Source organism: Gnatocerus cornutus, chromosome 1 (assembly GCF_029298725.1).
Source record: "Gnatocerus cornutus isolate USDA-ARS CGAHR chromosome 1, icGnaCorn1.1, whole genome shotgun sequence".
NCBI classification, from domain to species: domain Eukaryota; kingdom Metazoa; phylum Arthropoda; class Insecta; order Coleoptera; family Tenebrionidae; genus Gnatocerus; species Gnatocerus cornutus.
In genome coordinates, this window is record NC_142233.1 from 384,006 (window position 1) to 407,992 (window position 23,987).

Genomic DNA, 23,987 nt, shown 5'->3' on the forward strand with positions numbered 1-23,987 from the left:
ATCTACAAAATCATGACTTTTTACCTAGATTCAACGGCTGAATTGCAAGAAAACAGCAGAATTCTGCACGAAATCATCAAAATTCTTACAGAAAACCGCATATTTCGATGCAAAACGACGATTTCTCGCCGATTTTCGTTGTTTTCTGGCTTGAATTCGGAAAGAAAAACAGGAAATCTACAAAATCATGACTTTTTACCAAGATTCAACGGCTGAATTGCAAGAAAACAGCAGAATTCTGCACGAAATCATCGAAATTCTTACAGAAAACCGCATTTTTCGATGCAAAACAACGATTTCTCGCCGATTTTCGTTGTTTTCTATCTTGAATTCGCCAAGAAGAGCACGAAATCTACAAAATCATGACTTTTTACCTAGATTCAACGGCTGAATTGCAAGAAAACAGCAGAATTCTGCACGAAATCATCAAAATTCTTAGAGAAAACCGCATATTTCGATGCAAAACGACGATTTCTCGCTGATTTTCGTTGTTTGCTATCTTGAATTCGCAAAGAAGAGCACGAAATCTACAAAATCATCACTTTTTACCAAGATTCAACGGCTGAATTGCAAGAAAACAGCAGAATTCTGCACGAAATCATCAAAATTCTTACAGAAAACCGCATATTTCGATGGAAAACGACGATTTTCGTTGTTTTCTATCTTGAATTCGCAAAGAAGAGCACGGAATCTACAAAATCATGACTTTTTACCGAGATTCAACGGCTGAATTGCAAGAAAACAGCAGAATTCTGCACGAAATCATCAAAATTCTTACAGAAAACCGCATATTTCGTTGTTTTCTGGCTTGAATTCGCAAAGAAGAGCACGAAATCTACAAAATCATGACTTTTTACCAAGATTCAACGGCTGAATTGCAAGAAAACAGCAGAATTCTGCACGAAATCATCGAAATTCTTACAGAAAACCGCATATTTCGATGCAAAACAACGATTTCTCGCCGATTTTCGTTGTTTTCTATCTTGAATTCGCCAAGAAGAGCACGAAATCTACAAAATCATGACTTTTTACCAAGATTCAACGGCTGAATTGCAAGAAAACAGCAGAATTATGCACGAAATCATCAAAATTCTTACAGAAAACCGCATATTTCGATGCAAAACGACGATTTCTCGCCGATTTTCGTTGTTTTCTGGCTTGAATTCGCAAATAAGAGCACGAAATCTACAAAATCATGACTTTTTACCAAGATTCAACGGCTGAATTGCAAGAAAGCAGCAGAATTCTGCACGAAATCATCAAAATTCTTACAGAAAACCGCATATTTCGATGCAAAACGACGATTTCTCGCCGATTTTCGTTGTTTTCTGGCATGAATTCGCAAAGAAGAGCACGAAATCTACAAAATCATGACTTTTTACCAAGATTCAACGGCTGAATTGCAAGAAAACAGCAGAATTCTGCACGAAATCATCAAAATTCTTAGAGAAAACCGCATATTTCGATGCAAAACGACGATTTCTAGCTGATTTTCGTTGTTTTCTATCTTGAATTCGCAAAGAAGAGCACGAAATCTACAAAATCATGACTTTTTACCAAGATTCATCTGCTGAATTGGAAGAAAACAGCAGAATTCTGCACGAAATCATCAAAATTCTTAGAGAAAACCGCATATTTCGATGCAAAACGACGATTTCTCGCCGATTTTCGTTGTTTTCTGGCTTGAATTCGCAAAGAAAAGCACGAAATCTACAAAATCATGACTTTTTACCAAGATTTAACGGCTGAATTGCAAGAAAACAGCAGAATTCTGCACGAAATCATCAAAATTCTTAGAGAAAACGGCATATTTCGATGCAAAACGACGATTTCTCGCTGATTTTCGTTGTTTTCTATCTTGAATTCGCAAAGAAGAGCACGAAATCTACAAAATCATGACTTTTTACCAAGATTCATCTGCTGAATTGCAAGAAAACAGCAGAATTCTGCACGAAATCGTCAAAATTCTTAGAGAAAACCGCATATTTCGATGCAAAACGACGATTTCTCGCCGATTTTCGTTGTTTTCTGGCTTGAATTCGCAAAGAAGAGCACGAAATCTACAAAATCATGACTTTTTACCAAGATTCAACGGCTGAATTGGAAGAAAACAGCAGAATTCTGCACGAAATCATCAAAATTCTTAGAGAAAACTGCATATTTCGATGCAAAACAACGATTTCTCGCCGATTTTCGTTGTTTTCTATCTTGAATTCGCCAAGAAGAGCACGAAATCTACAAAATCATGACTTTTTACCTAGATTCAACGGCTGAATTGCAAGAAAACAGCAGAATTCTGCACGAAATCATCAAAATTCTTACAGAAAACCGCATATTTCGATGCAAAACAACGATTTCTCGACGATTTTCGTTGTTTTCTATCTTGAATTCGCCAAGAAGAGCACGAAATCTACAAAATCATGACTTTTTACCTAGATTCAACGGCTGAATTGCAAGAAAACAGCAGAATTCTGCACGAAATCATCAAAATTCTTACAGAAAACCGCATATTTCGATGCAAAACGACGATTTCTCGCCGATTTTCGTTGATTTCTGGCATGAATTTGCAAAGAAGAGCACGAAATCCACAAAATCATGACTTTTTACCAAGATTCAACGGCTGAATTGCAAGAAAACAGCAGAATTCTGCACGAAATCATCAAAATTCTTAGAGAAAACCGCATATTTCGATGCAAAACGACGATTTCTTGCTGATTTTCGTTGTTTTCTATCTTGAATTCGCAAAGAAGAGCACGAAATCTACAAAATCATGACTTTTTACCAAGATTCAACGGCTGAATTGCAAGAAAACAGCAGAATTCTGCACGAAATCATCAAAATTCTTAGAGAAAACTGCATATTTCGATGCAAAACAACGATTTCTCGCCGATTTTCGTTGTTTTCTATCTTGAATTCGCCAAGAAGAGCACGAAATCTACAAAATCATGACTTTTTACCTAGATTCAACGGCTGAATTGCAAGAAAACAGCAGAATTCTACACGAAATCATCAAAATTCTTAGAGAAAACTGCATATTTCGATGCAAATCGACAATTTCTCGCTGATTTTCGTTGTTTTCTATTTTGCATTCGCAAAGAAGAGCACGAAATCTACAAAATCATGAGTTTTTACCAAGATTCAACGGCTGAATTGCAAGAAAACAGCAGAATTCTGCACGAAATCGTCAAAATTCTTAGAGAAAACCGCATATTTCGATGCAAAACGACGATTTCTCGCCGATTTTCGTTGTTTTCTGGCTTGAATTCGCAAAGAAGAGCACGAAATCTACAAGATCATCACTTTTTACCAAGATTCAACGGCTGAATTGCAAGAAAACAGCAGAATTCTGCACGAAATCATCAAAATTCTTAGAGAAAACCGCATATTTCGATGCAAAACGACGATTTCTCGCTGATTTTCGTTGTTTTCTATCTTGAATTCGCAAAGAAGAGCACGAAATCTACAAAATCATCACTTTTTACCAAGATTCAACGGCTGAATTGCAAGAAAACAGCAGAATTCTGCACGAAATCATCAAAATTCTTACAGAAAACCGCATATTTCGATGGAAAACGACGATTTTCGTTGTTTTCTATCTTGAATTCGCAAAGAAGAGCACGGAATCTACAAAATCATGACTTTTTACCAAGATTCAACGGCTGAATTGCAAGAAAACAGCAGAATTCTGCACGAAATCATCAAAATTCTTACAGAAAACCGCATATTTCGTTGTTTTCTGGCTTGAATTCGCAAAGAAGAGCACGAAATCTACAAAATCATGACTTTTTACCAAGATTCAACGGCTGAATTGCAAGAAAACAGCAGAATTCTGCACGAAATCATCGAAATTCTTACAGAAAACCGCATATTTCGATGCAAAACAACGATTTCTCGCCGATTTTCGTTGTTTTCTATCTTGAATTCGCCAAGAAGAGCACGAAATCTACAAAATCATGACTTTTTACCTAGATTCAACGGCTGAATTGCAAGAAAACAGCAGAATTCTGCACGAAATCATCAAAATTCTTACAGAAAACCGCATATTTCGATGCAAATCGACGATTTCTCGGCGATTTTCGTTGTTTTCTGGCTTGAATTCGCACAGAAGAGCACAAAATCTACAAAATCATGACTTTTTACCAAGATTTAACGGCTGAATTGCAAGAAAACAGCAGAATTCTGCACGAAATCATCAAAATTCTTACAGAAAACCGCATATTTCGATGCAAAACGACGATTTCTCGCTGATTTTCGTTGTTTTCTATCTTGAATTCGCAAAGAAGAGCACGGAATCTACAAAATCATGACTTTTTACCAAGATTCAACGGCTGAATTGCAAGAAAACAGCAGAATTCTGCACGAAATCATCAAAATTCTTACAGAAAACCGCATATTTCGATGCAAAACGACGATTTCTCGCTGATTTTCGTTGTTTTCTATCTTGAATTCGCAAATAAGAGCACGAAATCTACAAAATCATGACTTTTTACCAAGATTCAACGGCTGAATTGCAAGAAAACAGCAGAATTCTGCACGAAATCATCAAAATTCTTAGAGAAAACTGCATATTTCGATGCAAAACAACGATTTCTCGCCGATTTTCGTTGTTTTCTATCTTGAATTCGCCAAGAAGAGCACGAAATCTACAAAATCATGACTTTTTACCTAGATTCAACGGCTGAATTGCAAGAAAACAGCAGAATTCTACACGAAATCATCAAAATTCTTAGAGAAAACTGCATATTTCGATGCAAATCGACAATTTCTCGCTGATTTTCGTTGTTTTCTATTTTGCATTCGCAAAGAAGAGCACGAAATCTACAAAATCATGAGTTTTTACCAAGATTCAACGGCTGAATTGCAAGAAAACAGCAGAATTCTGCACGAAATCGTCAAAATTCTTAGAGAAAACCGCATATTTCGATGCAAAACGACGATTTCTCGCCGATTTTCGTTGTTTTCTGGCTTGAATTCGCAAAGAAGAGCACGAAATCTACAAGATCATCACTTTTTACCAAGATTCAACGGCTGAATTGCAAGAAAACAGCAGAATTCTGCACGAAATCATCAAAATTCTTAGAGAAAACCGCATATTTCGATGCAAAACGACGATTTCTCGCTGATTTTCGTTGTTTTCTATCTTGAATTCGCAAAGAAGAGCACGAAATCTACAAAATCATCACTTTTTACCAAGATTCAACGGCTGAATTGCAAGAAAACAGCAGAATTCTGCACGAAATCATCAAAATTCTTACAGAAAACCGCATATTTCGATGGAAAACGACGATTTTCGTTGTTTTCTATCTTGAATTCGCAAAGAAGAGCACGGAATCTACAAAATCATGACTTTTTACCAAGATTCAACGGCTGAATTGCAAGAAAACAGCAGAATTCTGCACGAAATCATCAAAATTCTTACAGAAAACCGCATATTTCGTTGTTTTCTGGCTTGAATTCGCAAAGAAGAGCACGAAATCTACAAAATCATGACTTTTTACCAAGATTCAACGGCTGAATTGCAAGAAAACAGCAGAATTCTGCACGAAATCATCGAAATTCTTACAGAAAACCGCATATTTCGATGCAAAACAACGATTTCTCGCCGATTTTCGTTGTTTTCTATCTTGAATTCGCCAAGAAGAGCACGAAATCTACAAAATCATGACTTTTTACCTAGATTCAACGGCTGAATTGCAAGAAAACAGCAGAATTCTGCACGAAATCATCAAAATTCTTACAGAAAACCGCATATTTCGATGCAAATCGACGATTTCTCGGCGATTTTCGTTGTTTTCTGGCTTGAATTCGCACAGAAGAGCACAAAATCTACAAAATCATGACTTTTTACCAAGATTTAACGGCTGAATTGCAAGAAAACAGCAGAATTCTGCACGAAATCATCAAAATTCTTACAGAAAACCGCATATTTCGATGCAAAACGACGATTTCTCGCTGATTTTCGTTGTTTTCTATCTTGAATTCGCAAAGAAGAGCACGGAATCTACAAAATCATGACTTTTTACCAAGATTCAACGGCTGAATTGCAAGAAAACAGCAGAATTCTGCACGAAATCATCAAAATTCTTACAGAAAACCGCATATTTCGATGCAAAACGACGATTTCTCGCCGATTTTTGTTGTTTTCTGGCTTGAATTCGCAAAGAAGAGCACGAAATCTACAAAATCATGACTTTTTACCAAGATTCAACGGCTGAATTGCAAGAAAACAGCAGAATTCTGCACGAAATCATCAAAATTCTTACAGAAAACCGCATTTTTCGATGCAAAACGACGATTTCTCGCCGATTTTCGTTGTTTTCTGGCTTGAATTCGCAAAGAAGAGCACTAAATCTACAAAATCATGACTTTTTACCAAGATTCAACGGCTGAATTGCAAGACAACAGCAGAATTCTGCACGAAATCATCAAAATTCTTACAGAAAACCGCATATTTCGATGCAAAACAACGATTTCTCGCCGATTTTCGTTGTTTTCTGGCTTGAATTCGCAAAGAAGAGCACGAAATCTACAAAATCATCACTTTTTACCAAGATTCAACGGCTGAATTGCAAGAAAACAGCAGAATTCTGCACGAAATCATCAAAATTCTTAGAGAAAACTGCATATTACGATGCAAAACAACGATTTCTCGCCGATTTTCGTTGTTTTCTACCTTGAATTCGCCAAGAAGAGCACGAAATCTACAAAATCATGACTTTTTACCTAGATTCAACTGCTGAATTGCAAGAAAACAGCAGAATTCTGCACGAAATCTTCAAAATTCTTACAGAAAACCGCATATTTCGATGCAAAACGACGATTTCTCGCCGATTTTCGTTGTTTTCTGGCTTGAATTCGCAAATAAGAGCACGAAATCTACAAAATCATGACTTTTTACCAAGATTCAACGGCTGAATTGCAAGAAAACAGCAGAATTCTGCACGAAATCATCAAAATTCTTACAGAAAACCGCATATTTCGATGCAAAACGACGATTTCTCGCCGATTTTCGTTGTTTTCTGGCATGAATTCGCAAAGAAGAGCACAAAATCTACAAAATCATGACTTTTTACCAAGATTCAACGGCTGAATTGCTAGAAAACAGCAGAATTCTGCACGAAATCATCAAAATTCTTAGAGAAAACCGCATATTTCGATGCAAAACGACGATTTCTCGCTGATTTTCGTTGTTTTCTATCTTGAATTCGCAAAGAAGAGCACGAAATCTACAAAATCATGACTTTTTACCAAGATTCATCTGCTGAATTGCAAGAAAACAGCAGAATTCTGCACGAAATCGTCAAAATTCTTAGAGAAAACCGCATATTTCGATGCAAAACGACGATTTCTCGCCGATTTTCGTTGTTTTCTGGCTTGAATTCGCACAGAAGAGCACGAAATCTACAAAATCATGACTTTTTACCAAGATTCAACGGCTGAATTGCAAGAAAACAGCAGAATTCTGCACGAAATCATCAAAATTCTTAGAGAAAACTGCATATTTCGATGCAAAACAACGATTTCTCGCCGATTTTCGTTGTTTTCTATCTTGAATTCGCCAAGAAGAGCACGAAATCTACAAAATCATGACTTTTTACCAAGATTCAACGGCTGAATTGCTAGAAAACAGCAGAATTCTGCACGAAATCATCAAAATTCTTAGAGAAAACCGCATATTTCGATGCAAAACGACGATTTCTCGCTGATTTTCGTTGTTTTCTATCTTGAATTCGCAAAGAAGAGCACGAAATCTACAAAATCATGACTTTTTACCAAGATTCATCTGCTGAATTGCAAGAAAACAGCAGAATTCTGCACGAAATCGTCAAAATTCTTAGAGAAAACCGCATATTTCGATGCAAAACGACGATTTCTCGCCGATTTTCGTTGTTTTCTGGCTTGAATTCGCAAAGAAGACCAGGAAATCTACAAAATCATGACTTTTTACCAAGATTCAACGGCTGAATTGCAAGAAAACAGCAGAATTCTGCACGAAATCATCAAAATTCTTAGAGAAAACTGCATATTTCGATGCAAAACAACGATTTCTCGCCGATTTTCGTTGTTTTCTATCTTGAATTCGCCAAGAAGAGCACGAAATCTACAAAATCATGACTTTTTACCTAGATTCAACGGCTGAATTGCAAGAAAACAGCAGAATTCTGCACGAAATCATCAAAATTCTTACAGAAAACCGCATATTTCGATGCAAAACGACGATTTCTCGCCGATTTTCGTTGTTTTCTGGCATGAATTCGCAAAGAAGAGCACGAAATCTACAAAATCATGACTTTTTACCAAGATTTAACGGCTGAATTGCAATAAAACAGCAGAATTCTGCACGAAATTATCAAAATTCTTAGAGAAAACGGCATATTTCGATGCAAAACGACGATTTCTCGCCGATTTTCGTTGTTTTCTGGCTTGAATTCGCAAAGAAGAGCACGAAATCTACAAAATCATGACTTTTTACCAAGATTCAACGGCTGAATTGCAAGAAAACAGCAGAATTCTGCACGAAATCATCAAAATTCTTAGAGAAAACTGCATATTTCGATGCAAAACAACGATTTCTCGCCGATTTTCGTTGTTTTCTATCTTGAATTCGCCAAGAAGAGCACGAAATCTACAAAATCATGACTTTTTACCTAGATTCAACGGCTGAATTGCAAGAAAACAGCAGAATTCTGCACGAAATCATCAAAATTCTTACAGAAAACCGCATATTTCGATGCAAAACGACGATTTCTCGCCGATTTTCGTTGTTTTCTGGCATGAATTCGCAAAGAAGAGCACGAAATCTACAAAATCATGACTTTTTACCAAGATTTAACGGCTGAATTGCAATAAAACAGCAGAATTCTGCACGAAATTATCAAAATTCTTAGAGAAAACGGCATATTTCGATGCAAAACGACGATTTCTCGCTGATTTTCGTTGTTTTCTATCTTGAATTCGCAAAGAAGAGCACGAAATCTACAAAATCATGACTTTTTACCAAGATTCATCTGCTGAATTGCAAGAAAACAGCAGAATTCTGCACGAAATCGTCAAAATTCTTAGAGAAAACCGCATATTTCGATGCAAAACGACGATTTCTCGCCGATTTTCGTTGTTTTCTGGCTTGTATTTGCAAAGAAGAGCACTAAATCTACAAAATCATGACTTTTTACCAAGATTCAACGGCTGAATTGCAAGAAAACAGCAGAATTCTGCACGAAATCATCAAAATTCTTAGAGAAAACTGCATATTTCGATGCAAAACAACGATTTCTCGCCGATTTTCGTTGTTTTCTATCTTGAATTCGCCAAGAAGAGCACGAAATCTACAAAATCATGACTTTTTACCTAGATTCAACGGCTGAATTGCAAGAAAACAGCAGAATTCTGCACGAAATCATCAAAATTCTTACAGAAAACCGCATATTTCGATGCAAAACGACGATTTCTCGCCGATTTTCGTTGTTTTCTGGCTTGAATTCGGAAAGAAAAACAGGAAATCTACAAAATCATGACTTTTTACCAAGATTCAACGGCTGAATTGCAAGAAAACAGCAGAATTCTGCACGAAATCATCAAAATTCTTACAGAAAACCGCATATTTCGATGCAAAACGACGATTTCTCGCCGATTTTCGTTGTTTTCTGGCATGAATTTGCAAAAAAGAGCACGAAATCTACAAAATCATGACTTTTTACCAAGATTCAACGGCTGAATTGCAAGAAAACAGCAGAATTCTGCACGAAATCATCAAAATTCTTAGAGAAAACCGCATATTTCGATGCAAAACGACGATTTCTTGCTGATTTTCGTTGTTTTCTATCTTGAATTCGCAAAGAAGAGCACAAAATCTACAAAATCATGACTTTTTACCAAGATTTAACGGCTGAATTGCAAGAAAACAGCAGAATTCTGCACGAAATCGTCAAAATTCTTAGAGAAAACCGCATATTTCGATGCAAAACGACGATTTCTCGCCGATTTTCGTTGTTTTCTAGCTTGAATTCGCAAAGAAGAGCACGAAATCTACAAAATCATCACTTTTTACCAAGATTCAACGGCTGAATTGCAAGAAAACAGCAGAATTCTACACGAAATCATCAAAATTCTTAGAGAAAACTGCATATTTCGATGCAAATCGACAATTTCTCGCTGATTTTCGTTGTTTTCTATCTTGCATTCGCAAAGAAGAGCACGAAATCTACAAAATCATGAGTTTTTACCAAGATTCAACGGCTGAATTGCAAGAAAACAGCAGAATTCTCCACGAAATCGTCAAAATTCTTAGAGAAAACCGCATATTTCGATGCAAAACGACGATTTCTCGCCGATTTTCGTTGTTTTCTGGCTTGAATTCGCAAAGAAGAGCACGAAATCTACAAGATCATCACTTTTTACCAAGATTCAACGGCTGAATTGCAAGAAAACAGCAGAATTCTGCACGAAATCATCAAAATTCTTAGAGAAAACCGCATATTTCGATGCAAAACGACGATTTCTCGCCGATTTTCGTTGTTTTCTGGCTTGAATTCGCAAAGAAGAGCACGAAATCTACAAAATCATCACTTTTTACCAAGATTCATCGGCTGAATTGCAAGAAAACAGCAGAATTCTGCACGAAATCATCAAAATTCTTACAGAAAACCGCATATTTCGATGGAAAACGACGATTTCTCGCTGATTTTCGTTGTTTTCTATCTTGAATTTGCAAAGAAGAGCACGGAATCTACAAAATCATGACTTTTTACCAAGATTCAACGGCTGAATTGCAAGAAAACAGCAGAATTCTGCACGAAATCATCAAAATTCTTACAGAAAACCGCATATTTCGATGCAAAACGACGATTTCTCGCCGATTTTCGTTGTTTTCTGGCTTGAATTCGCAAAGAAGAGCACGAAATCTACAAAATCATGACTTTTTACCAAGATTCAACGGCTGAATTGCAAGAAAACAGCAGAATTCTGCACGAAATCATCAAAATTCTTACAGAAAACCGCATTTTTCGATGCAAAACGACGATTTCTCGCCGATTTTCGTTGTTTTCTGGCTTGAATTCGCAAAGAAGAGCACGAAATCTACAAAATCATGACTTTTTACCAAGATTCAACGGCTGAATTGCAAGAAAACAGCAGAATTCTGCACGAAATCATCAAAATTCTTACAGAAAACAGCATATTTCGATGCAAAACAACGATTTCTCACCGATTTTTGTGTTTTCTGGCTTGAATTCGCAAAGAAGAGCACGAAATCTACAAAATCATCACTTTTTACCAAGATTCTACGGCTGAATTGCAAGAAAACAGCAGAATTCTGCACGAAATCATCAAAATTCATACAGAAAACCGCATATTTCGATGCAAAACGACGATTTCTCGCCGATTTTCGTTGTTTTCTGGCTTGAATTCGCAAAGAAGTGCACGAAATCTACAAAATCATGACTTTTTACCTAGATTCAACGGCTGAATTGCAAGAAAACAGCAGAATTCTGCACGAAATCATCAAAATTCTTAGAGAAAACTGCATATTTCGATGCAAAACAACGATTTCTCGCCGATTTTCGTTGTTTTCTATCTTGAATTCGCCAAGAAGAGCACGAAATCTACAAAATCATGACTTTTTACCTAGATTCAACGGCTGAATTGCAAGAAAACAGCAGAATTCTGCACGAAATCATCAAAATTCTTACAGAAAACCGTATATTTCGATGCAAAACAACGATTTCTCGCCGATTTTCGTTGTTTTCTATCTTGAATTCGCCAAGAAGAGCACGAAATCTACAAAATCATGACTTTTTACATAGATTCAACGGCTGAATTGCAAGAAAACAGCTGAATTCTGCACGAAATCATCAAAATTCTTACCGAAAACCGCATATTTCGATGCAAAACGACGATTTCTCGCCGATTTTCGTTGTTTTCTGGCTTGAATTCGCAAAGAAGAGCACGAAATCTACAAAATCATGACTTTTTACCAAGATTCAACGGCTGAATTGCAAGAAAACAGCAAAATTCTGCACGAAATCATCAAAATTCTTACAGAAAACCGCATATTTCGATGCAAAACGACGATTTCTCGCCGATTTTCGTTGTTTTCTGGCATGAATTTGCAAAGAAGAGCACGAAATCTACAAAATCATCACTTTTTACCAAGATTCACCGGCTGAATTGCAAGAAAACAGCAGAATTCTGCACGAAATCGTCAAAATTCTTAGAGAAAACCGCATATTTCGATGCAAATCGACGATTTCTCGCTGATTTTCGTTGTTTTCTATCTTGAATTTGCAAAGAAGAGCACGAAATCTACAAAATCATGACTTTTTACCAAGATTCAACGGCTGAATTGCAAAAAAACAGCAGAATTCTGCACGAAATCGTCAAAATTCTTAGAGAAAACCGCATATTTCGAAGCAAAACGACGATTTCTCGCCGATTTTCGTTGTTTTCTGGCTTGAATTCGCAAAGAAGAGCACGAAATCTACAAAATCATCACTTTTTACCAAGATTCAACGGCTGAATTGCAAGAAAACAGCAGAATTCTGCACGAAATCATCAAAATTCTTAGAGAAAACCGCATATTTCGATGCAAAACGACGATTTCTCGCCGATTTTCGTTGTTTTCTGGCTTTAATTCGCAAAGAAGAGCACGAAATCTACAAAATCATGACTTTTTACCAAGATTCAACGGCTGAATTGCAAGAAAACTGCAGAATTCGGCACGAAATCATCCAAATTCTTACAGAAAACCGCATATTTCGATGCAAAACGACGATTTCTCGCCGATTTTCGTTGTTTTCTGGCATGAATTCGCAAAGAAGAGCACGAAATCTACAAAATCATGACTTTTTACCAAGATCCAACGGCTGAATTGCAAGAAAACAGCAGAATTCTGCACGAAATCATTAAAATTCTTAGAGAAAACTGCATATTTCGATGCAAAACAACGATTTCTCGCCGATTTTCGTTGTTTTCTATCTTGAATTCGCCAAGAAGAGCACGAAATCTACAAAATCATGACTTTTCACCTAGATTCAACGGCTGAATTGCAAGAAAACAGCAGAATTCTGCACGAAATCATCAAAATTCTTACAGAAAACCGCATATTTCGAAGCAAAACGACGATTTCTCGCCGATTTTCGTTGTTTTCTGGCTTGAATTCGCAAAGAAGAGCACGAAATCTACAAAATCATGACTTTTTACCAAGATTCAACGGCTGAATTGCAAGAAAACAGCAGAATTCTGCACGAAATCATCAAAATTCTTACAGAAAACCGCATATTTCGATGCAAAACGACGATTTCTCGCCGATTTTCGTTGTTTTCTGGCTTAAATTCGCAAAGAAGAGCACGAAATCTACAAAATCATGACTTTTTACCAAGATTCAACGGCTGAATTGCAAGAAAACAGCAGAATTCTGCACGAAATCATTAAAATTCTTAGAGAAAACTGCATATTTCGATGCAAAACAACGATTTCTCGCCGATTTTCGTTGTTTTCTATCTTGAATTCGCCAAGAAGAGCACGAAATCTACAAAATCATGACTTTTTACCTAGATTCAACGGCTGAATTGCAAGAAAACAGCAGAATTCTGCACGAAATCATCAAAATTCTTACAGAAAACCGCATATTTCGATGCAAAACGACGATTTCTCGCCGATTTTCGTTGTTTTCTGGCTTGAATTCGCAAAGAAGAGAACGAAATCTACAAAATCATGACTTTTTACCAAGATTCAATAGCTGAATTACAAGAAAACAGCAGAATTCTGCACGAAATCATCAAAATTCTTACAGAAAACCGCATATTTCGATGCAAAACGACGATTTCTCGCCGATTTTCGTTGTTTTCTGGCTTGAATTCGCAAAGAAGAGCACGAAATCTACAAAATCATGACTTTTTACCAAGATTCAACGGCTGAATTGCAAGAAAACAGCAGAATTCTGCACGAAATCATCAAAATTCTTACAGAAAACCGCATATTTCGATGCAAAACGACGATTTCTCGCCGATTTTCGTTGTTTTCTGGCTTGAATTCGCAAAGAAGAGCACGAAATCTACAAAATCATGACTTTTTACCAAGATTCAACGGCTGAATTGCAAGAAAACAGCAGAATTCTGCACGAAATCATCAAAATTCTTACAGAAAACCGCATATTTCGATGCAAAACGACGATTTCTCGCCGATTTTCGTTGTTTTCTGGCTTGAATTCGCAAAGAAGAGCACAAAATCTACAAAATCATGACTTTTTACCAAGATTCAACGGCTGAATTGCAAGAAAACAGCAGAATTCTGCACGAAATCATCAAAATTCTTACAGAAAACCGCATATTTCGTTGCAAAACGACGATTTCTCGCCGATTTTCGTTGTTTTCTATCTTGAATTCGCCAAGAAGAGCACGAAATCTACAAAATCATGACTTTTTACCTAGATTCAACGGCTGAATTGCAAGAAAACAGCAGAATTCTGCACGAAATCATCAAAATTCTTACAGAAAACCGCATATTTCGATGCAAAACGACGATTTCTCGCCGATTTTCGTTGTTTTCTGGCTTGAATTCGCAAAGAAGAGAACGAAATCTACAAAATCATGACTTTTTACCAAGATTCAATGGCTGAATTGCAAGAAAACAGCAGAATTCTGCACGAAATCATCAAAATTCTTACAGAAAACCGCATATTTCGATGCAAAACGACGATTTCTCGCCGATTTTCGTTGTTTTCTGGCTTGAATTCGCAAAGAAGAGCACGAAATCTACAAAATCATGACTTTTTACCAAGATTCAACGGCTGAATCGCAAGAAAACAGCAGAATTCTGGACGAAATCATCAAAATTCTTACCGAAAACCGCATATTTCGATGCAAAACGACGATTTCTCGCCGATTTTCGTTGTTTTCTGGCTTGAATTCACAAAGAAGAGCACGAAATCTACAAAATCATGACTTTTTACCAAGATTCAACGGCTGAATTGCAAGTAAACAGCAGAATTCTGCACGAAATCATCAAAATTCTTACAGAAAACCGCATATTTCGATGCAAAACGACGATTTCTCGCCGATTTTCGTTGTTTTCTGGCATGAATTCGCAAAGAAGAGCACGAAATCTACAAAATCATGACTTTTTACCAAGATTTAACGGCTGAATTGCAATAAAACAGCAGAATTCTGCACGAAATTATCAAAATTCTTAGAGAAAACGGCATATTTCGATGCAAAACGACGATTTCTCGCTGATTTTCGTTGTTTTCTATCTTGAATTCGCAAAGAAGAGCACGAAATCTACAAAATCATGACTTTTTACCAAGATTCATCTGCTGAATTGCAAGAAAACAGCAGAATTCTGCACGAAATCGTCAAAATTCTTAGAGAAAACCGCATATTTCGATGCAAAACGACGATTTCTCGCCGATTTTCGTTGTTTTCTGGCTTGTATTTGCAAAGAAGAGCACTAAATCTACAAAATCATGACTTTTTACCAAGATTCAACGGCTGAATTGCAAGAAAACAGCAGAATTCTGCACGAAATCATCAAAATTCTTAGAGAAAACTGCATATTTCGATGCAAAACAACGATTTCTCGCCGATTTTCGTTGTTTTCTATCTTGAATTCGCCAAGAAGAGCACGAAATCTACAAAATCATGACTTTTTACCTAGATTCAACGGCTGAATTGCAAGAAAACAGCAGAATTCTGCACGAAATCATCAAAATTCTTACAGAAAACCGCATATTTCGATGCAAAACAACGATTTCTCGACGATTTTCGTTGTTTTCTATCTTGAATTCGCCAAGAAGAGCACGAAATCTACAAAATCATGACTTTTTACCTAGATTCAACGGCTGAATTGCAAGAAAACAGCAGAATTCTGCACGAAATCATCAAAATTCTTACAGAAAACCGCATATTTCGATGCAAAACGACGATTTCTCGCCGATTTTCGTTGTTTTCTGGCTTGAATTCGGAAAGAAAAACAGGAAATCTACAAAATCATGACTTTTTACCAAGATTCAACGGCTGAATTGCAAGAAAACAGCAGAATTCTGCACGAAATCATCAAAATTCTTACAGAAAACCGCATATTTCGATGCAAAACGACGATTTCTCGCCGATTTTCGTTGTTTTCTGGCATGAATTTGCAAAAAAGAGCACGAAATCTACAAAATCATGACTTTTTACCAAGATTCAACGGCTGAATTGCAAGAAAACAGCAGAATTCTGCACGAAATCATCAAAATTCTTAGAGAAAACCGCATATTTCGATGCAAAACGACGATTTCTTGCTGATTTTCGTTGTTTTCTATCTTGAATTCGCAAAGAAGAGCACAAAATCTACAAAATCATGACTTTTTACCAAGATTTAACGGCTGAATTGCAAGAAAACAGCAGAATTCTGCACGAAATCGTCAAAATTCTTAGAGAAAACCGCATATTTCGATGCAAAACGACGATTTCTCGCCGATTTTCGTTGTTTTCTAGCTTGAATTCGCAAAGAAGAGCACGAAATCTACAAAATCATCACTTTTTACCAAGATTCAACGGCTGAATTGCAAGAAAACAGCAGAATTCTACACGAAATCATTAAAATTCTTAGAGAAAACTGCATATTTCGATGCAAATCGACAATTTCTCGCTGATTTTCGTTGTTTTCTATCTTGCATTCGCAAAGAAGAGCACGAAATCTACAAAATCATGAGTTTTTACCAAGATTCAACGGCTGAATTGCAAGAAAACAGCAGAATTCTCCACGAAATCGTCAAAATTCTTAGAGAAAACCGCATATTTCGATGCAAAACGACGATTTCTCGCCGATTTTCGTTGTTTTCTGGCTTGAATTCGCAAAGAAGAGCACGAAATCTACAAGATCATCACTTTTTACCAAGATTCAACGGCTGAATTGCAAGAAAACAGCAGAATTCTGCACGAAATCATCAAAATTCTTAGAGAAAACCGCATATTTCGATGCAAAACGACGATTTCTCGCCGATTTTCGTTGTTTTCTGGCTTGAATTCGCAAAGAAGAGCACGAAATCTACAAAATCATCACTTTTTACCAAGATTCATCGGCTGAATTGCAAGAAAACAGCAGAATTCTGCACGAAATCATCAAAATTCTTACAGAAAACCGCATATTTCGATGGAAAACGACGATTTCTCGCTGATTTTCGTTGTTTTCTATCTTGAATTTGCAAAGAAGAGCACGGAATCTACAAAATCATGACTTTTTACCAAGATTCAACGGCTGAATTGCAAGAAAACAGCAGAATTCTGCACGAAATCATCAAAATTCTTACAGAAAACCGCATATTTCGATGCAAAACGACGATTTCTCGCCGATTTTCGTTGTTTTCTGGCTTGAATTCGCAAAGAAGAGCACGAAATCTACAAAATCATGACTTTTTACCAAGATTCAACGGCTGAATTGCAAGAAAACAGCAGAATTCTGCACGAAATCATCAAAATTCTTACAGAAAACCGCATTTTTCGATGCAAAACGACGATTTCTCGCCGATTTTCGTTGTTTTCTGGCTTGAATTCGCAAAGAAGAGCACGAAATCTACAAAATCATGACTTTTTACCAAGATTCAACGGCTGAATTGCAAGAAAACAGCAGAATTCTGCACGAAATCATCAAAATTCTTACAGAAAACAGCATATTTCGATGCAAAACAACGATTTCTCACCGATTTTTGTGTTTTCTGGCTTGAATTCGCAAAGAAGAGCACGAAATCTACAAAATCATCACTTTTTACCAAGATTCTACGGCTGAATTGCAAGAAAACAGCAGAATTCTGCACGAAATCATCAAAATTCATACAGAAAACCGCATATTTCGATGCAAAACGACGATTTCTCGCCGATTTTCGTTGTTTTCTGGCTTGAATTCGCAAAGAAGTGCACGAAATCTACAAAATCATGACTTTTTACCTAGATTCAACGGCTGAATTGCAAGAAAACAGCAGAATTCTGCACGAAATCATCAAAATTCTTAGAGAAAACTGCATATTTAGATGCAAAACAACGATTTCTCGCCGATTTTCGTTGTTTTCTATCTTGAATTCGCCAAGAAGAGCACGAAATCTACAAAATCATGACTTTTTACGTAGATTCAACGGCTGAATTGCAAGAAAACAGCAGAATTCTGCACGAAATCATCAAAATTCTTACAGAAAACCGTATATTTCGATGCAAAACAACGATTTCTCGCCGATTTTCGTTGTTTTCTATCTTGAATTCGCCAAGAAGAGCACGAAATCTACAAAATCATGACTTTTTACATAGATTCAACGGCTGAATTGCAAGAAAACAGCTGAATTCTGCACGAAATCATCAAAATTCTTACCGAAAACCGCATATTTCGATGCAAAACGACGATTTCTCGCCGATTTTCGTTGTTTTCTGGCTTGAATTCGCAAAGAAGAGCACGAAATCTACAAAATCATGACTTTTTACCAAGATTCAACGGCTGAATTGCAAGAAAATAGCAAAATTCTGCACGAAATCATCAAAATTCTTACAGAAAACCGCATATTTCGATGCAAAACGACGATTTCTCGCCGATTTTCGTTGTTTTCTGGCATGAATTTGCAAAGAAGAGCACGAAATCTACAAAATCATCACTTTTTACCAAGATTCACCGGCTGAATTGCAAGAAAACAGCAGAATTCTGCACGAAATCGTCAAAATTCTTAGAGAAAACCGCATATTTCGATGCAAATCGACGATTTCTCGCTGATTTTCGTTGTTTTCTATCTTGAATTTGCAAAGAAGAGCACGAAATCTACAAAATCATGACTTTTTACCAAGATTCAACGGCTGAATTGCAAAAAAACAGCAGAATTCTGCACGAAATCGTCAAAATTCTTAGAGAAAACCGCATATTTCGAAGCAAAACGACGATTTCTCGCCGATTTTCGTTGTTTTCTGGCTTGAATTCGCAAAGAAGAGCACGAAATCTACAAAATCATCACTTTTTACCAAGATTCAACGGCTGAATTGCAAGAAAACAGCAGAATTCTGCACGAAATCATCAAAATTCTTAGAGAAAACCGCATATTTCGATGCAAAACGACGATTTCTCGCCGATTTTCGTTGTTTTCTGGCTTTAATTCGCAAAGAAGAGCACGAAATCTACAAAATCATGACTTTTTACCAAGATTCAACGGCTGAATTGCAAGAAAACTGCAGAATTCGGCACGAAATCATCCAAATTCTTACAGAAAACCGCATATTTCGATGCAAAACGACGATTTCTCGCCGATTTTCGTTGTTTTCTGGCATGAATTCGCAAAGAAGAGCACAAAATCTACAAAATCATGACTTTTTACCAAGATCCAACGGCTGAATTGCAAGAAAACAGCAGAATTCTGCACGAAATCATTAAAATTCTTAGAGAAAACTGCATATTTCGATGCAAAACAACGATTTCTCGCCGATTTTCGTTGTTTTCTATCTTGAATTCGCCAAGAAGAGCACGAAATCTACAAAATCATGACTTTTCACCTAGATTCAACGGCTGAATTGCAAGAAAACAGCAGACTTCTGCACGAAATCATCAAAATTCTTACAGAAAACCGCATATTTCGAAGCAAAACGACGATTTCTCGCCGATTTTCGTTGTTTTCTGGCTTGAATTCGCAAAGAAGAGCACGAAATCTACAAAATCATGACTTTTTACCAAGATTCAACGGCTGAATTGCAAGAAAACAGCAGAATTCTGCACGAAATCATCAAAATTCTTACAGAAAACCGCATATTTCGATGCAAAACGACGATTTCTCGCCGATTTTCGTTGTTTTCTGGCTTAAATTCGCAAAGAAGAGCACGAAATCTACAAAATCATGACTTTTTACCAAGATTCAACGGCTGAATTGCAAGAAAACAGCAGAATTCTGCACGAAATCATTAAAATTCTTAGAGAAAACTGCATATTTCGATGCAAAACAACGATTTCTCGCCGATTTTCGTTGTTTTCTATCTTGAATTCGCCAAGAAGAGCACGAAATCTACAAAATCATGACTTTTTACCTAGATTCAACGGCTGAATTGCAAGAAAACAGCAGAATTCTGCACGAAATCATCAAAATTCTTACAGAAAACCGCATATTTCGATGCAAAACGACGATTTCTCGCCGATTTTCGTTGTTTTCTGGCTTGAATTCGCAAAGAAGAGAACGAAATCTACAAAATCATGACTTTTTACCAAGATTCAATAGCTGAATTACAAGAAAACAGCAGAATTCTGCACGAAATCATCAAAATTCTTACAGAAAACCGCATATTTCGATGCAAAACGACGATTTCTCGCCGATTTTCGTTGTTTTCTGGCTTGAATTCGCAAAGAAGAGCACGAAATCTACAAAATCATGACTTTTTACCAAGATTCAACGGCTGAATTGCAAGAAAACAGCAGAATTCTGCACGAAATCATCAAAATTCTTACAGAAAACCGCATATTTCGATGCAAAACGACGATTTCTCGCCGATTTTCGTTGTTTTCTGGCTTGAATTCGCAAAGAAGAGCACGAAATCTACAAAATCATGACTTTTTACCAAGATTCAACGGCTGAATTGCAAGAAAACAGCAGAATTCTGCACGAAATCATCAAAATTCTTACAGAAAACCGCATATTTCGATGCAAAACGACGATTTCTCGCCGATTTTCGTTGTTTTCTGGCTTGAATTCGCAAAGAAGAGCACAAAATCTACAAAATCATGACTTTTTACCAAGATTCAACGACTGAATTGCAAGAAAACAGCAGAATTCTGCACGAAATCATCAAAATTCTTACAGAAAACCGCATATTTCGTTGCAAAACGACGATTTCTCGCCGATTTTCGTTGTTTTCTATCTTGAATTCGCCAAGAAGAGCACGAAATCTACAAAATCATGACTTTTTACCTAGATTCAACGGCTGAATTGCAAGAAAACAGCAGAATTCTGCACGAAATCATCAAAATTCTTACAGAAAACCGCATATTTCGATGCAAAACGACGATTTCTCGCCGATTTTCGTTGTTTTCTGGCTTGAATTCGCAAAGAAGAGAACGAAATCTACAAAATCATGACTTTTTACCAAGATTCAATGGCTGAATTGCAAGAAAACAGCAGAATTCTGCACGAAATCATCAAAATTCTTACAGAAAACCGCATATTTCGATGCAAAACGACGATTTCTCGCCGATTTTCGTTGTTTTCTGGCTTGAATTCGCAAAGAAGAGCACGAAATCTACAAAATCATGACTTTTTACCAAGATTCAACGGCTGAATCGCAAGAAAACAGCAGAATTCTGGACGAAATCATCAAAATTCTTACCGAAAACCGCATATTTCGATGCAAAACGACGATTTCTCGCCGATTTTCGTTGTTTTCTGGCTTGAATTCACAAAGAAGAGCACGAAATCTACAAAATCATGACTTTTTACCAAGATTCAACGGCTGAATTGCAAGTAAACAGCAGAATTCTGCACGAAATCATCAAAATTCTTACAGAAAAAAGCATATTTCGATGCAAAACGACGATTTCTCGCCGATTTTCGTTGTTTTCTGGCTTGAATTCGCAAAGAAGAGCACGAAATCTACAAAATCATCACTTTTTACCAAGATTCAACGGCTGAATTGCAAGAAAACAGCAGAATTCTGCACGAAATCATCAAAATTCTTAGAGAAAACCGCATATTTCGATGCAAAACGACGAGTTCTCGCCGATTTTCGTTGTTTTCTGGCTTGAATTCGCAAAGAAGAGCACGAAATCTACAAAATCATCACTTTTTACCAAGATTCAACGGCTGAATTGCAAGAAAACAGCAGAATTCTGCACGAAATCATCAAAATTCTTAGAGAAAACCGCATATTTCGATGCAAAACGACGAGTTCTCGCCGATTTTCGTTGTTTTCTGGCTTGAATTCGCAAAGAAGAGCACGAAATCTACAAAATCATCACTTTTTACCAAGATTCAACGGCTGAATTGCAAGAAAACAGCAGAATTCTGCACGAAATCATCAAAATTCTTAGAGAAAACCGCATATTTCGATGCAAAACGACGATTTCTCGCCGATTTTCGTTGTTTTCTGGCTTGAATTCGCAAAGAAGAGCACGAAATCTACAAAATCATCACTTTTTACCAAGATTCAACGGCTGAATTGCAAGAAAACAGCAGAATTCTGCACGAAATCATCAAAATTCTTAGAGAAAACCGCATTTTTCGATGCAAAACGACGATTTCTCGCTGATTTTCGTTGTTTTCTGGCTTGAATTCGCAAAGAAGAGTCCGAAATCTAGAAAATCATCACTTTTTACCAAGATTCTACGGCTGAATTGCAAGAAAACAGCAGAATTCTGCACGAAATCATCAAAATTCTTACAGAAAACCGCATATTTCGATGCAAAACGACGATTCCTCGCCAATTTTCGTTGTTTTCTGGCATGAATTTGCAAAGAAGAGCACGAAATCTACAAAATCATGACTTTTTACCAAGATTCAATGGCTGAATTGCAAGAAAACAGCAGAATTCTGCACGAAATCATCAAAATTCTTACAGAAAACCGCATATTTCGATGCAAAACGACGATTTCTCGCCGATTTTCGTTGTTTTCTGGCTTGAATTCGCAAAGAAGAGCACGAAATCTACAAAATCATGACTTTTTACCAAGATTCAACGGCTGAATCGCAAGAAAACAGCAGAATTCTGGACGAAATCATCAAAATTCTTACCGAAAACCGCATATTTCGATGCAAAACGACGATTTCTCGCCGATTTTCGTTGTTTTCTGGCTTGAATTCACAAAGAAGAGCACGAAATCTACAAAATCATGACTTTTTACCAAGATTCAACGGCTGAATTGCAAGTAAACAGCAGAATTCTGCACGAAATCATCAAAATTCTTACAGAAAAAAGCATATTTCGATGCAAAACGACGATTTCTCGCCGATTTTCGTTGTTTTCTGGCTTGAATTCGCAAAGAAGAGCACGAAATCTACAAAATCATCACTTTTTACCAAGATTCAACGGCTGAATTGCAAGAAAACAGCAGAATTCTGCACGAAATCATCAAAATTCTTAGAGAAAACCGCATATTTCGATGCAAAACGACGAGTTCTCGCCGATTTTCGTTGTTTTCTGGCTTGAATTCGCAAAGAAGAGCACGAAATCTACAAAATCATCACTTTTTACCAAGATTCAACGGCTGAATTGCAAGAAAACAGCAGAATTCTGCACGAAATCATCAAAATTCTTAGAGAAAACCGCATATTTCGATGCAAAACGACGAGTTCTCGCCGATTTTCGTTGTTTTCTGGCTTGAATTCGCAAAGAAGAGCACGAAATCTACAAAATCATCACTTTTTACCAAGATTCAACGGCTGAATTGCAAGAAAACAGCAGAATTCTGCACGAAATCATCAAAATTCTTAGAGAAAACCGCATATTTCGATGCAAAACGACGATTTCTCGCCGATTTTCGTTGTTTTCTGGCTTGAATTCGCAAAGAAGAGCACGAAATCTACAAAATCATCACTTTTTACCAAGATTCAACGGCTGAATTGCAAGAAAACAGCAGAATTCTGCACGAAATCATCAAAATTCTTAGAGAAAACCGCATTTTTCGATGCAAAACGACGATTTCTCGCTGATTTTCGTTGTTTTCTGGCTTGAATTCGCAAAGAAGAGTACGAAATCTAGAAAATCATCACTTTTTACCAAGATTCTACGGCTGAATTGCAAGAAAACAGCAGAATTCTGCACGAAATCATCAAAATTCTTACAGAAAACCGCATATTTCGATGCAAAACGACGATTCCTCGCCAATTTTCGTTGTTTTCTGGCATGAATTTGCAAAGAAGAGCACGAAATCTACAAAATCATGACTTTTTACCAAGATTCAACGGCTGAATTGCATGAAAACAGCAGAATTCTGCACGAAATCATCAAAATTCTTAGAGAAAACTGCATATTTCGATACAAAACAACGATTTCTCGCCGATTTTCGTT